Genomic DNA, 15,853 nt, shown 5'->3' with positions numbered 1-15,853 from the left:
AAATTCTCTTAGATGAACGAAATGAACCAACGAGATTGTTCGCAATATACACAAACATTTGTTAAAATATACAAAACATTTCGTTTCATTCACGAAAAATAATGTCGTTTTCAACGACGACATTCGTGCAATGTACACTAAATAAGTAAAATTTACGAAAACTTTCGTTCATCAAGCGGCCATTTCTACATACCACAATAAAATCGATTTTCCCAGATCTATTTCTTTAATTAAAAAAAATCGGTGTTGTCAAACATCGATCCCAAAAGATCGAATGAAAAAATAAGACGATAATAAATACGAAAACTTTTCTAAGATGAACGAAAAGAATTCGTGCGACCAACGAAATCGTTCGTAATATACATAAATGTTTATTAAAATAAACGAAACATTTCGCTTCATTCACGAAAAATAATGTCGTTATCAACGATTACATTCGTGTAATGTAAACTAAGTAAGTAAAATTTACGAAAACTTTCGTTCATCAACCGACCATTTCTTCTTACCACGATAAAATAGATTTGGCCACACCACTTTCTTTAAATTAAAAAAAAAAACGTTGTAATCAAACATAGATCCCAAAAGATCAACTGAAAACAACAACAGGCTAATAAATACGCAAAGTTTTCTAAGATGAACGAAATAAATTCGTGTGAGCAATGAAATCGTTCGTAATATACACAAACGTTTATTCAACTAAACAAAACATTTCGTTTATTTCACGAAAAATAATAGCTTTCGTTCAGCAAACGGCTATTCTTGTTCACGAAATAAACGAAACCTACTATTTACAATGCACGAAAATACTTCGTTGCAGAACACGACAAATGAATTTGTGGATTGCATGCTCGATTTCGTTATATTTACGAATTTATATTATCAGTGTAGCCAGCAAATTGCCCTTTTTGACTGGGCTGGGTTTGCGCATTGCGTTCAACGCTTTCATGGCTCACGTTTTTTAGCGTATACAGAGTTCCGAAACTATTTCGCACAAAAATTGTTACTCTCAAAAAACGCAACAAACCTGTTTCGATCAAGATAGATGCTTCTCTTGCAGTACTACAAGCTATATACCATCCGTTGCTCAATACCTCTTCTAGAATATTTACAATAGTCAAATTGTATGGTAAAGGTAGCCAAAGACAGTCCAAATTGATAGGTTTTATCTGTATTCAATAATATTTCATGACTATGAAAGTACATACAATTTTCATTTTAATTGCATTTGTTCCTGGCAACACTGCTCCAATGGAATCAAATGGGACTAATAACTATGGTTGTAACTCTGCAGCTAATATTAAGTTTGTTCCAGTACCAGGAGAAACTGAAAGTTCTCCGGAGCAAATCGTTCCTGTACTCTCTTTTATCTTCTTCTGGTAGCACACCGGAGTAAAAACGAGCAAGCATTTTGTGCTTCCTTTTGCTCCGGAGTATCTTCCGTGTACTGGAACAAACCTTTTTATAAGTAATAGTTATCAAATGAAAGCAAATATTGACCCATTTGTTTTTGTGATTAAAATTCAAAATCGTTGTTGTTTACAAATAACATGGGGACGAGCGGGTTTAAGATTGTATGGAAGCTTTGCTTTTTTGCATCTCCGCCCCCTAGATCTCTATTGCACTAAAATTTAGAAATCAATCCTATAAAAAGTTTGGTCGGGATTTTGACGTAGGACTACGTCTTTGTTTTCGATATGGGGGTGCACTCTGCAAATTCTACAAAAATGGTAAGTAACGAAAAGTGGTCCAATTTTAAACGCATATAATTCAGCCATCTCACGATAAATTTTCAAATTTTTTGCACAAATTGCCCCGAAATACTTCTAAGAATAGATTCCAATAGATAAACCCAAAGATTTTTGATATCATAGCATTAAAAATTAAATAATATACAACCTTGTCAAAATATCGCGCATTTACACACAGAAGACAGCGCTTCCCAAGCCCTGTACGACGGATTGGTGTACCTAGCGCGCAACGCTTCTAAGAATGACGTCATCATCGACTATTTAAAGAACGGACTTGGCCAGACACGCTCAGTTCCCTGTTGAACGGCTGGTGAAGCAGTTCACTGCGCTGTGTTTTTTACAGCCAGTGTAGCTGAGCTAGAAGTCCGTTACACTGGCTGTGGAGGGACGCTACTCTATGTCGTCCAACAGGCGACCGCTCCAACTGCTTCCTAAATTCCGCTGTAATGTTGCCAGTAAATTTTTGGTTTGACTAGCACATGTATTTGCTATTTGCGCTTGAAATTAAGTAATGTAGTGGTAGTAATAAGCCTCCCATTTTAATTTAAACGCAAGGACAGTTTTTAAAACAGGATTTGATTAATTAGTTTAGCTCATCTAAGCAATTTTATCAATTCTGTAATTCAAAAGGAATTTTACGGAACTTGGTGAATTTGGCCCCACTTGCAACTGGTATAATCAACCTGCACAAAGTGTTGCATAATGCAGGGCTGTTTTTTTGGAACAAAATGTGTTATCATTCAGCCCTTCGCTATGCAAAATCACGATATTATGACAGATGGGCTAAGCGCGGCCGTTCCTTTCAATCGGGAAAGGCCGCGTGGAATTTTGGTGAAATGCGCTAATAGTGTCGTGGTGGTACTAGTTGTCTCTTTCGCTCTACCCATCATCATCAGCGTTGACTCATTTTGCATTGTGCGCTTGTGTTCAATGTTTGGTGCGAATGTGTTGGTAGGTAGGGAACTGGCGGTAAAAGTCATTATTTTCTAACTAATAAGTGAATGAGATATTACAATCTCCTTATGTTTCTTATTAGACATGTTTTGTACATATCTGGTAAAAATACTTCGTCATAAACACATTTTTTCAAACATGATTCTTGATTTCTAAACATGTCCAAAAATGAGACATGTTTATAGCGAGTGGGTAAAATGAACATGTGGCGGTGGTAAAATGAACAGCTTCTGGTGGCCTGCGAAATGTCCTGTATGTATGCAATGCGCAGCGTTGGAAAGCATTTTCCGATCAATGCTAATATTCCAACAAATTATAAGCTTTGCATACACACAGGGCATTTTGCAGGCAAAAAAAATTGTCACGGAAGAAGTGAGTTTTCATGACGTAATATTAACCATTTTACAATCCTGTGGCATCGAAACACATCTACAAACTTGGGGTTATCCATGGGTGTTTGAACTTTTAGGATCTGTTTGAGAGCAACTAGAAAGCTTGTTCTATACATGAGATGTGATTATATTGTCTAAAATTTGATTTTTCTTCACCGGTCCGGGTGTTTTTTCCCACACACTAAGTACTAAGAAAATAAATATTTTACATTAAGTAGTATAGTCCTACGTCTACAGTTCGTGCAACCCCATAGGGCTGCCCCTTGTAGTTTTTTATAAACATTTCATTACGATTTTAACCCTTCAACGGTTTCGTGACTTTTTGTATACGTAAACGGTTTTGTGAGGTACATTTGTACCCCAGCAATAAAATCGGTCCAATATGTCCAACTTTCATTCAATTTCTAAATAAATTGGATAGTTTTGTTATAAAATCATTCGTACAGCAGCCTGTTCAATAATATTCGTGTTTAGTCTATTTTATTATGTCATAATTGGTTTTTTAGAGAATAAGTCTTTAAAATACGTCAAAATACCCGTTTTTCCTTAATATTTCTATAACTCCGGTAGTTTCTAATCGATTTTAACCTTCTATACAGCGTTGTGAAGATTATTAAATTGTCTTTTGAACAAAAAGTAAATAACTCCAAAACCAGTCAAAAAGTGTATGTTATTCCGATGCTTTTTTAACCTCAAACGCCAATACAAACAGTAAAGACACAGAAAGATGTAGTAATGACGATAAAACAGGAAGGCGTCGAAGGGATAGTTAGAGCCAGTGCATTGTAAGTGTATATAAAGTGAGTGCGGTTCAAACCCGGGGATACAGAAGATGACGAATTGAATGGAGTGTGATACGTATTATATACAAATCATATTCACGAATGAGTTTTGTCTTTTTCATTCGCAAAAGCTAAAATTACGATAATGATCCAAGCGCATTTTCTAGTTACTTTGCTAAAGTAGCTTTTTTACATCAAATAACAAATTCGATTGTGCAGCAATGTTGAAGCTTATACAATTTTATACAAGTTTCTCGCTTACTATGTATCGATATCTTGCTTACAGAAAAAGATATAATCAATTTTTCGAATTATGTGCGCATGACGAAATACTAACGTAAACGGTTTTATGGGGTACATCTGTACCCCAGACACACTTTAAGCGGGCACTGTAAAGTTGGTCAAGTGAAACGAATAGGTTGCACCTGCTTTAATGATTAATAAACAAATTGATTTATGGATAAAGATTGCTTGCAGATAAAATAACCGTAACAGAATTACAGATATTGCAAATAGCTCTGGGGCACAAATGTACCACACAAAACAGTTCTAGGGTTAAGATAGAAGGGTCAAGTTAACTCTTACGTCCCCAACCTCCATTTCATTGACAATATTAACGTCCAACCAAATTTGATGGGGTTTTTTCGGAAACGATCACAAAATTTGTTCAGTTTTTGGAACCGAGGTCATCTTTCCGGAACTGACCGTAGTTCCGGATATATTGTTGGGAGTACTGGGGTTTCCTCCATTTCAGAAAAGCGAAAATCTTTCAAACCAGCCTTGCGACGCATTAAACTTTATGATTTTGTAAAACAAATGCATTGGACAACATTCTGAGGGTTTTTGGTTGAATTAGCCACATCCCGGGGTATTCCAGGAACCTGGTTCCTCCGGCAAAGAGGACACATTTTGACCGATTATAAAACCCGCCTTGCGAGATGTCAAAATTCATACTTTTCCAAAGCAACTGCACTGAAGAACATTTCGAGGGCTTTTGGTCAAATTGGACACACCCTGGGATATGGAATGGCCAATGTCAAAAATCCTTAGATTGGCCTTCGTTGCACTCGATTTGCAAAATGAAGTTGGACAGGCCGCAAGAGGGGTTTTATGACGGGTCTAAAAGTGTTCTCTTCGCTGGAGCTTGTCGGCATATCCGATTGTGACCAATTTGACCAAAAACTCCCAAAGTGTCATTCAGTAAACTTGTTTTGCGAATCATGAAGTTTGACATGCCGCAAGACGGGTTTTGCATCCAATCGAAAATTGTCATCTTTACTAGAGGGACCAGGTTTCCGTAATTTTCCGGTGTGGCCAATTAGACCAAAATCTTCAAAACCAAAACCAATAGCCCTTGGTTCAAAGAAGTTCGAAGGGGTATATATGGTCTTAACAGTTGACAATATCGTCGTAAAGATTTGCCACGACAAGCATATCTGGGATGCTGACAACAGAACAAAGGCACTGACGATTCGGATAAAGAAGGGGTACAGAGAAACTCAGACAGCGAACCAAGAATCACTACTGACAAGGCGCAGAAGGTAGTCAAAGTTACGGTTGGATGGTCGAGATACCCATTGAGAACCGCCCCTCAAGTAAATAAACAAGCGGGATAATACTTCAAGTCTTTGGGCTTTGCACATTTGACATGTGCTGGCAAAGGCCCGGATAGATCCAGGATGTGCTGAAAATGCGAGGAGACGCAAGGGCCATCTTGCGAAAGACTGCACGCAGAGGCAGAAGTGCACGCTTTACACTCCAGTGAACGGAAACGACCACAAGACGGGTGCACAGTGGTCGGAAACGCCAAAAACGTGAACTTAATTCACTAGAGGCCAAACCATCGAATATATTCACAGGGTGTCTTTGGAGAATTTGTTCGTATGAATGTTCCCCGCAATCTGATAACAATTGAAATTAGGCATGGCTTACTATGATCAAACTAAAAAAAATGCACTGTGGTGTGGTTTTAAATGCTATGCATACTGCAGGTCAACGGCAATGGAGATATCCCAGATAAATCTGAATCACTGTGACACCGCGCAGCAACTGTTGTAGCAGTCTACGACAGAAACTATGTGTGACGGTTTGATTGCAGAGTCGTACCAAGTCCCCCGTGATAACGATAACTGGATACGGACATATCGGGCACGGCTGCGATACAAATAATGTGCATATTCCCCATTCAAGAAGTGATAGAACGCTCATACGAGGGTTTTTAATCGCTAAAATCCCTCGTATGAGGGATTTTAGCGATTGGCCTTCGCGTGCATCTGTTACGCTCCTCCAAGGAAGACAGGGGAGCAGTTTAGCCTAACACTGGAGCGGACAAAACCAGGTAGTCATTAATGCTGACTTCAACGCCTGGGCAGTAGAGAAACTAACACAAGGAAGTATATCCTACAAGAAACTCTAGCGAAGATAAACGTATAATTGTTCAATGGAGGTTCCGTATTATACTTCAGAGAAGCGGGACGGAGTGTATCATCGAACCTTCGGTATCCCTTAACTGACAGCGAACATGGATTGGAGAGTAGGTGTGAAATATAAGCATAGCGGAACCCTACTGCAGCACGGAGAAGAAGGACCGACGAGTGAAAGCGGAAGACGGAAACTTTCAGCACCTCTTCGTTGGAGCATTTCGACCGGACGGCGGGGCCGAGAACATGGATGCGGCTGTTCTAACAAGAAGGATTGTAACGGCTTCTGACGCCACAATACCGCGAAAACTTGAGCCACAAATAGACGGCGTCCACCGAGACGCTCAGTACGCTACGCGCTGCTTATCTCAGAGACCAGGGTCGGAGCCAGATAGAGAGGAACTCAAAGCAGCGTTTCAGGAAGCTAGCGCTTTAAAACAGGAGATCAAGATTAGCAAGTCCGATTGCCACAAGGAACTGTGTCGAGAAGTAGACGCCAATGCCTGGAAGGGGCGCGTACCGAGTCGAGATGGAAAAAAGAACCCGTCGACGCCACCCGAAATGTGCCCAGGTAAGCTGAAAATAATAGTGAGGAGTCTCTTCCCGAAGCACGATCCAACAACCTAGCAACCGACACCGTACGGCGAAAAACACGGACGATTGGCAAGTGACTAACGATAAGCTCGCAGAAGCATCGAAGCGACTGAAATCAAAGAAAGACCCTGGTCCAGAGGGAATACCAAATGTGGTGCTGAAAGCTGCGATCCTGGCATACTCGGTCATGTTCAGGATGGTGCTACAGAAGTGTTTAGATGAAGGCAAATTGCTTGAAATGTGGAAGGTACAGAAGCTGGTGCAGGACAGGGCGAGCGCGGACTGTCCAATATGCGGTTCAGATTCCGAAAAGAAGCATTGACAGTGGGTGCAATTCGGATAGTGCTAGAGAGTGCGGAGAAAGTATATAAATGGAAGCGAAGAGGAGATCGATACTGCGCTGTGGTCACGATATATGTGCAGAAGACCTACTTCCAGGGCTGTTGTGCTGCTGTACGAGACGAAAGAAGGGCAGAAGCCAATACGAGTCACAGCGATCATTCCTCGAAGCTCCATTATCGGTCCAACTGAATGGAACAGAATATACGATTAGGTATTGACACTGTGGCTACCCAGGAAAGAGAAAATAGAGGTTTCACGGACGACCTGTCATTAACGGTGATTGATGAGACACTTGAAGAAGTGGAGGTGTCTGTTACGGAAAAAATCGATGCGATCGAGAACTTGATGGACGGGGTCATGCTGCAGATAGCTCACCACAAGACGGAGGTGCTGTTGGTCAGCACCGGCAAACCGGCTCATCGGATGCAGAACATCATCGCGATAATCGAAAAGCTTCAACAACCATGTCAACTATGCCTGCGAAAAATCGGCGAAGGCAACGAACGCAATAGCCTCTGCTATCTAGTGTTTCGTAATCGATACGGGGTGCCTGCCTGGAGTGTGGAGTCGAAAACCAATCGGAACCGCGAAAAACTGAACGACACGTTACGGCTGGTGGCCATAAGTAGCGAAAGCGCGTACAGTACATTATCATCGGAAACAGTATGCATTATCGCCAGTGTGATCTCTTGGTGAAGAATATCGAGTGTTACAATCGGAGAAACACCAGAAACCTGAGGAAGATGGTGAAAATCGTTTCAATGACAAGCTGACACAGCTCCTATCGGAAGTATCTTCATCGGTTTGGACATACATCACCGCTGTGCCCGGAGTGTGAGAACGTCTGGGACACACCGGAGCATGTGGTCTTTGAATATCCGAGGTTCGAAAAGACACGCAGAGAGATGCTTGAAATGGGAGGGCAGGACATCGACCCGGATAATGTCGCCTACAGAATGACAAAAGACGTGAACACGTGGAATGCAGTCAACAGAGTGGTGATGCAGATCATGACTGCCACACACCGGAAATGGCTTGATGAACAACGAGAAACGGTTTCGAGAGAGCAATTACCGCAGCGAAACTCTTTGCCGGAATAGGCTAGATCCACCGCCGGAGACTAGTTGAGTAGACTGCGACAGAGCACCGTATATGGGTCATCGGGGCGCCAGTAAACCGGACGTCACGCTCCTTTCGCAATCGCTGGACCGATCACGGCTATCCAATGGTTCGCTTGATAGAAATTTAGCGAAAACCAAAGCAGACTCGATATCGGGAGAACTTCTTTCGCCGGGAAACTCTCCGTCGGCGTAAGCTAGGTTCGCCGCCGTGGTCTAGACTGAGTAGACCGCAACGGGACACCACCAGTTGTGAGTCGTCGGGGCACCAGCGAACCGGATGCGCTGCTCCACCGGAATCGCCGAACTGACCTCGGCACCTGGTTGGTTGGCTCGGTGTCGGGAGAACTTCTCTCGCCGGTGAATTCTCCGTCGGAGCACGCTAGGTCCATCATCAGGGACTAGACCGAGTAGTTCGCGAACAAGTCGAGAGCTCAACGAGGAATTGGTGCTAAATGAAACACGGGATTCTAAGAGCTCAGTAAATTCGACAATCTGAAGTTTGCCGCTCAGATTGTCCTCGTAAGGGAAGGGCACCAATTCTCGACCTATAGCTAGTTTTTCTACTGCCATACAGAAATTGCCACGTTGTGTGGATGGTCGAAAACTGGTAGTGTGTCGAGCAGGGGTGCTGTAACCCTACTGAAGAACTAACTACTAAGTGTGCTGTGAATATAAAAAACTGCTCCCCGAAGTAATGCCGTAAGCTAGTGCTGGAGAGGAATCAGGTCCCGCGCAAGAGTAACTGTTTCAGCGGATCGGGAACTCGTTCCCTGAGTTGTTGGTTTTTGTACATTTGTTTCTGCTACCGAAAAAACATGTACAAAGAGACATTTTTCGATGTCGACTATCAGTTCTCTGAGTGATGAAAGAACCAAAACAACACGTAGCACCTCCAAATAAACAACTAACACCATCAGCAAGGAAGCTAACGACAATGAGCACCAAGCAAGCAGTAGCCATGACAACATGAAAGATGACACGAGAGACTAGTTGACTCCCTAACTGGAGTAGAAGGCGCAGCTGGCAGCAGAGAGAGAGTGGGTTTCCTCACGTAATTACATACTGCATGCACAGAATCCAACCGAATACGAATTAATTTTAGTTGTCTATCTTAGATATTTAAAGTATTTAAAATTTCACGGCTCAGTTAAGCGACGAGACCTTAGCCCGGTTGCTTTTGGTACCCGGTACTTTTTAGATCATTACTGGATTCCTGAATGGTCACCAATCGTGACGCCCACTCCCCTGTACCGGCCCTGACCGTGGACGTTTCGGCTTGTAGCGAAGCTCCCCCGGCGGTTACTGGCACGGGAGGCCCGGACACCCCCGAATAAGAACCAGTACACTCTACCCCGATCGAAATCCATCTGCCGGAAAATTTTCACCCACAGGCTCAACTACCAGAGAGGTTTATGGCTCAGAAGCACCCAGCAAACAGACCAGACATCCTTCAGCAGTTGCTAACAAATCTCAGTCATGACAGGAGTAATTGTACCCTCATCGAAGACTCCACCAGCTCGATTAAAAATAGTATTTATGACAACCCGCGTACCCGCCTCCCCATGCTGGCCCTGTCTGGGGATGTTCCGCCCCGCTGCGATGCGCCCTCGACCGCTACTGGTGCGAGAGACCCTGTCTCTCCCCGGGTAAGTTCGTCGTGCGGTACACTCAACCCGGAACTCTCTGCTGTTCGTATATCTCTCGCAGGTACCCACACCACGACGTCAGAGGTTATGGAAGCCTTGAGCGGAATAGCGGACAGTGAAGGAGGTAGCGCAGCAGATATGAACCTGCCCTCATCTAGCCTTCACTATGCCTCCTCAACCATCAAATCAACCACACTGGCCTTCAGCAGTGGAACGCAAATGGCTTGCGAGGACCTGCAAAACATTATTGCCTACACTCAACCCAACTGCCTGGCCCTGCAGGAGTTGAACTTTCACGATCAACCGTACCCGACACACACCGGTATCCGTGGGACGCCGCCAGTAAGGATAACATCTACCAGACGGTGGCTCTGGCTATCCGGGTCGATATGCATCCCGACCGATACCTTTGGATACCGAACTAATAGCCATCGCTAAGAGGATCGAGTATCCAATCCAGTGCAACGTCGTATTCCTCTACATTCCCGGTGGTACTCGGAATATGGGCTGCAAACATCAGCGGCTCATTGACCATGTTGGGACCCCATTCATCAGCACGGGAGATGTGAACGGGCCCACATCGTGTGGTTCCCGTTCACATCTCCCGTGCTGATGAATGGGGTCCCAACATGGTCAATGCTCACCTACATGCAACAGGAGAGAAAACGACTTTGCTGAAGTAGCGGAAAACAACGACGCCGTTGTTCTCATCAACGGCAGTTCGACGTTCCTCCGCGTACGGATGGAATTCGCCATAGACGTCACTATTAGCTAGGGTATGCTGACAGGATTTTCTGGGTGGACTGCTCTCGTCGATCCATGCAACAGGTTACGTACGCCCGCCTGCTACAACCCGCAGAAGACAGTGGTTCCACGGTTGGGCAAACTGGTCCCGCTACGAGCAGACCGTCGACAATCTTATAAATATGGATGAGTCATGCACCCCAGAGAAAGTCACCAGTATAGTTAACCGGGTCGCCGTTATCTGCATCCCCAGGACAAGTGAGAACCCTCCTCGACGTGTGGTGCACTGATGGTGCCCAAAGGTCGAGAACCATAAAGGCATTCCGAACTGCTCTGCGGACACTGAAGAACACTTCTATGGACGATCAGCACAGAAGTCAGTGTGCTGATGAAAGCGAATGAAGAGGCAAAAAACACCAGCTGGACCAAGTTTTTGGAGGTATCTGTTCAGAATCCTTGACATCACAGCTCTGTAAAGAGTTAACGCCTTAAGCAGGAAGTGGCGATCGCACGACCATCGGCAATAAGCTAGGCAGGCACTTCGCTTCCCTGTCTGCAGACGCCGCCTTCCCTTCTTCGTTCATGCGAATCAAGCAAAGGGCTGATAACAGACCTGTGCCTTTTGAATCCGACTCAGGCCATGTATACAACACGCCTTTCACCGGAAGCGAACTTTGTGCGGCATTAGAATCTACCGGATTGGATGACGCTACCCTAGTAACAATTTAGGTTTTCTACTACGACATTGCCCGCCGGTAGCCAAGTGAGCGACATTAAACAGTATTTACCGCGTTTGGAGTAACAAGCCGATGTCCGCTTCGTGTGAGGAAGACCTGATAATCCCTATCTTAAAGCGATGCCAGGAAAATTTCTACAATTTCCCATCAATCTGCTCCCCTGCTTCACTAAGACTATGGAGCGAATGGTCAACAGATGGTTGATGGACCTACTGAGGGAGCGCAAACTTTTAGATGAACGACAATACGCGTTCCGACGTTGAGCAGGAACCGGCGACTACTTCGCCAGCTTCGGAGAGGTGGTACGACACCCTATAATGCCACAGCTTGTCAACTGGGGGATCACCGGATGGGCCACTTCCTGAGCAACTGTCCAATAGAGTGGGACATGGTTATATGAAAAAATAAAATTTGGCTCCGAGTAACTTTTTGGGTCCCATTTAGCTCCCAGAACAACTCTGCAAATTTTTAGCTCGATCGGTGAAACTATATTTTTGCGCCCACGGTTTAAAGTTTACATGGGATTTCGTATGGGAAAATTGTCTTTTGCAAATTAATTCTTCCAAGAGTCGCCCGTTATCTCCTAAAAATAAACAGATATCTGACTTTTATAGGAAATTTGTCAAGGAAACAAAGTCTAGAAGACTGCAAAACGATCTGATGCTTGTGGAAAAAGTTATTAAGCAAAAACCGATTGATGTCCTGAAGATTGATGAAAATTTCACTTTTCATAGCATCACTGCTTCTGGCGGTTTTATTATATACAAAATTTTTAACTTTCTCTTATTATGTATAAAAGAAGCCTCAATTTATCCCTCAAAACCTTGCGAAGTGGCCAAATAGTATAGATAAACGATTTAGATACGTTAAGAGAGGGTTAAAACAAAATTACGTATAATTGGACAACCAACGGCAGTGGTGCTAGAAAAAATGAATATTTTATCAATCGTCAGAGCATCAATCGGTTTCTGCTTAATAACTTTTTTCTGAAGCATCAGATCGTTTCGTGGTTTTCGAATCTTTTTTACTTTGTTAAATTTCCTATACAAGCCTCATAACGATTTATTTTTAGGAAGTAATGGGCGACTCCTGGAGGAATTATTTTGTGAAAGTTAACTTTCCCATACAAAATCCCATGTAAACTTTAAACAGTGGGCGCAAAAATATAGTTTCACCGATCGAACTAAGAATTTGCACAGTTGTTCTAGGACCCAAATGGTACCTAAAAAGTTGCTCGGAGCTGGAATCTATTTTTTGTCCCACTCTACTGTCCAACTGTTCCTTTCGCGTTGGAATCGGGGGCGTCCAGTCCGACGCCTTTCCGGAGGACAACGGGGTTCCCCAGGGATCAGTCAACGCCGTCAAACTATTCCTGGTGGTCATGAACTCTTTGTTCATCAGCCTGTTGGCGGTGATCTATATTTTTGTCTACGACGATAGCATCGTACTGGTCGCGATTGGAAGGACCATTGGACGAACCCGTCGTAAGCTTCAAGTCGCCTACACACTGCTACAGCACAAACCATATTACAACAGGGAGGCCTATCCTGCATGACGGATCGGTCGTTTCCTGCCGTAAGGAACCGAAGATTCTGGGGATAATTCCCGGAACAAGCGCTGCAATCGTCACACTGCACTGAACATTAGCTAGGTACTAATCCACAGCAGGATTCTACGGGGTAGACTGACGTTCTTGCAATATGGAAATTTTCAACAATATTTTAAACCCCCTATACCACGGGACTATTCGTGCTGCTTCTAGCTTGCTTCCTAACACGCCTGCTGAAGCGACCTGCGTGGAGCCCAGGATTCTCGCCATTCGTTAGGCGGCTGCTCTCACCATCGCCAGAAGAGCATTGGAATTCTAGGAGCGTACATCCGAAGAGAACTGTTTCCTTCTACAGATAGTCAACGAGATCTACTGGGATTACACAAACGAGGATCTGCCACCGATCGCCTGTTTATACCCAGTTTGCGGCCAGGCCTAGCACGACCGTGGACCCAACCTGGACAAAAGTTTGTCTACGGTTGGAAAGCCACAGCCAAATATAACCAACTGATGACCACCAGGTATAGGAAAATATAATCTTCGAAATCAGTGATGAATTATACTTATTGAATTTATACAAATTACGGAAAGCGGTATAATAATTAGGTTGTTATTTTTTTAATCTAAAGATTTATTTGAAACGGCTCAATGCGTTAGCACAACTGAGCCGTGGGTCTTTTAATTTTTTAACAATAAGTAAAAAGAAAAAAAATTGCTAAGAATGTTGGTCTGCCAGATCTTGTTGACGCAGTTTGCTGCTGCGTGTGGAGATCCTTTTCCTTGGCGGTGAAGCCGCTTGGGGGTCATTCAGTCTGCCTTCTCTCGCGTTATCGTTCCCGTCCATGTCATCATCGGAACTGCTTTCTTGCTGTTCACGATCAGAGGTTCTTATTTATTTCTTATTCTTACGGGTCTCTGTTGTAAATCCGTCTTCATCGGTATTTGCTTCTTTATTGGCGATACTAGTTGTTGGTTTGGGAGCGGTTGTCGTGGTCGTCGTACCTGCATTATTGGTTAATTGGATCGTTGTTTTAGATTTATCTGAAGGTGTTGGTAGCTGGTTGTTAGAGTTGGATGTAGTAGATGAGTTTTGACAAGTTGCTTCGGCGCATGTTGTTCCGTAGTGGGCTGTATGGTTATAGAATTGGCATGCTGGGGTCTGTCCGGGATATGTGATTAGCGTTGTTTGCTTATAAGTCACGCCTTCCTTCGGTGATTTGCATTCAATAGTTATGTAAGAAGGTATTGGTTTAGTCACTCGCATCCTCACAGTACGAATGCCGGTGAAAAGATTTCTCCAGGTGTCATTCGTAATAGATTATACTTCTCCATATTGCGACATGATTCGTTTGATGTAATCTTCCCTAGTGCGCGGGGCCAAATCATGGATACGCACGTCAACCATGTGGTTTTCCATATGCACAGGGATCTTGATTCTGGTGTTATTAAATTCGACTTCGTGTTGCATATTGTTCTTTGCAATGAAGTTTTCTACCTGTGCCAAACTTTTAAACGTAATCAAAACACAGTTTTCAACGTGGTGTAGCTGAATGTACGTAACTTCAGCGAGATTAAGCTCCATTTTAACTTTAACTAATTATTCCACTTCCTGAACTGTGGGTCTACAATATCCGAGGTAATGATCATATAATGGGATCTCACGTTGCACATAAAACAGTTTACCCTACGACAAATTCTGAATAAATTCACCATTCGGTTGTGGATTTCAAGGCGACATTCGAACGTACGTACGTACGATACAAAAATTTGATGTGCAAAGGAACGGAACCATCATCACGAGATTTCACATGCTTCTTGGTTTCGCGAATGACATTCACATCGTTGGCGTCGATCGCAGAGCAGTGGAAGAGGCATCTTGTGAAAGGGCGGCTGCGAGAATAGAACTGAATATAAACCCTGCAAAACAAAGTACATGGTAAGTGGTAGAGAACGAGCTAGTCCGAACGGAATGGGGTTCAATGTGGAAATCAATGGGATACGGTATGAGATTGTCAGAAAGTTTATATCGCTTAAAATATTAGAGACAATTTGATAACAACCTAAGCCGCGAAGTAAAAAGTCATGTTGTGGCTGCGAATGGGAACTTCTATAGTTTACGTAGCAACTAAAGTCACGTAGCCCAAAGACGTGCTAAAACTTGGTCAATACAAATCGCTGATACTCCCTGGCATCGGCGTTGAAGGAAGCGGACTATCGAGTGCTCGGTAGGTTTGAGAGAAGATTACTGCATTCAATGCTTAGTGGAACAATAGATAATGGAGAATGCTGCGGACGCATGCACTACGAACTGTCCCAAGTATACAAATATACTGACATTGGAAGACTATCAGAATACGGTAGTCTACAATGGGGTGGATATGTTGTGAATGGCGAAAGAGAGACCAGCTAAAGTGCTGCTCAGTAGAAAACTCAGAAAAGGTTGCCGACTTTGTGGCGATCGCTGGCTGTGTGCAATCGAGGAAGATGCGCGTGCGGCGGGCGTTCAAGGAGACTAGAACTTGGTGGCTTGAAATTGAGTAACTTGGAAATCTAGGATACATTCGGTCATGATTCCTGGATTGTTCGACCACGATGATGATGATGAAAATAATCGCCCAACAAACGACGGCTATTCAAACACCAACACAATACAACCAGAAACGACAACGCGTAGTATCTCCAAATAAACAACCAACACTACCAAAAAACGTTCAAGTCAAGCGTGATGTCCCGTTTTTTTAAGCTTTCGTGTTCGGGTCGGGTTTGGGTTTTTCAAATTTAGAATTTTTGGGGTTCGGGTCGGGCTCGGGTTTTGAGCAGATCA

At 43.5% G+C, this 15,853-nt stretch overlaps 1 protein-coding gene across 3 annotated transcripts in view; it reads right to left on the bottom strand.

The window, feature by feature from the left end:
* Nucleotides 1–15,853, bottom strand: part of LOC131685200 (nicotinamidase) — a 181,188-nt gene that overhangs the window by 100,771 nt on the left and 64,564 nt on the right. The gene's annotated exons all lie outside the window — the stretch shown is intronic.

Source organism: Topomyia yanbarensis, chromosome 2, assembly GCF_030247195.1.
Source record: "Topomyia yanbarensis strain Yona2022 chromosome 2, ASM3024719v1, whole genome shotgun sequence".
NCBI classification, from domain to species: domain Eukaryota; kingdom Metazoa; phylum Arthropoda; class Insecta; order Diptera; family Culicidae; genus Topomyia; species Topomyia yanbarensis.
This window is presented reverse-complemented; position numbering and strand designations above follow the sequence as displayed.